Source organism: Myotis davidii, unplaced genomic scaffold (genome assembly GCF_000327345.1).
Source record: "Myotis davidii unplaced genomic scaffold, ASM32734v1 scaffold1224, whole genome shotgun sequence".
Taxonomy (NCBI): Eukaryota; Metazoa; Chordata; class Mammalia; order Chiroptera; family Vespertilionidae; genus Myotis; species Myotis davidii.
Genome location: NW_006295383.1, coordinates 9,347 through 10,446, shown reverse-complemented (window position 1 = coordinate 10,446; position 1,100 = coordinate 9,347).

Here is a 1,100-nt window from a genome sequence, read left to right as displayed (position 1 = left end):
ATTCTCTTTACTCCTAGTTGTAGAATTTCCACTCAGCCAGCCCTCCTGTGGCTCTGGACGTTGTCCTTTCCCTGGATCAAGCTTAATTTGACTTAGTTGTTCCAGGCAGCAATCTCTGGTGTTAACCTATGCCGCCATCTTCGGTTCCCCCATCGGCAAAGAACTTTTTAAAAAATAGAAAATACTTGTTGATTCAGCTGTAGACGTGTATTTCTGCAGAATATCTTTTTCTGACAGTGTCAAAAAAAAGTCTGAAAAACTTCTAAAGGGTATTTTTCTCCATAGAACTGGTCTTCAAGGAGTATTAATAGCAGTTCTGTTTGTTTCTATTTGGTAGAGTATTTTCCCCTCAGGAATGGGGAAAATTTGCCATCAATGACCAGCATAGCATGCTTTTGTAATCACTTGATATTTTAATAGTCTGAGAAGCTTTTATTTAGATAGTAAAGGATGTTCTCCACCCCAGAATATTAATTGCCAATGATTATTTTCCGTGGCTAGATGAGAATTGAAGAATCCGGATCCCCAGTTCTAGTAATGTCAGCACTGCCTCATGTGACCTGACTGGAGTAAAGGAGGCCTAGTCAACTGCATGCTCTTTGCCTGTGTGGGTGTTCTGATTAAGAGTGGACTTCATTAAATAGCCAGATAAATGAGAACCACCACTTTTTTTTAATACTAAGTCTTTGAAATCTAGAGTGTATTTGGCAATTCAGCACATCTCACTTTGGGCTAGTTGCATTTCCAAGTGCTCAATAGTTAACAGGCTACTGAACAGATTTGGAATTCTCTTCAAAAATTAACTTTTTCCAGATGAGTATGTGCAGTTTCGTATTAGTCAAAAATGTTCCCTCCACAACCTCTTTTCAAATATGAGGGAATTGCAACAGGTAATTTTTTAAGGCTTTTTCCTAGGTCTAAATTTAAATATTTTAAGTCAGAAGACAGCTATACTTTTAAATGTTACTTTGCTTTTCTAGGAATATTTTGAGATTTTAGAGGATCTGTTTTAAAATGGCAGATATTATAAATTTGATTTGGGAGTATTTTGTTCTATTGGTCATCTTCTCTTGCTTTGTGACAGTGTTAGAGCTACTCTT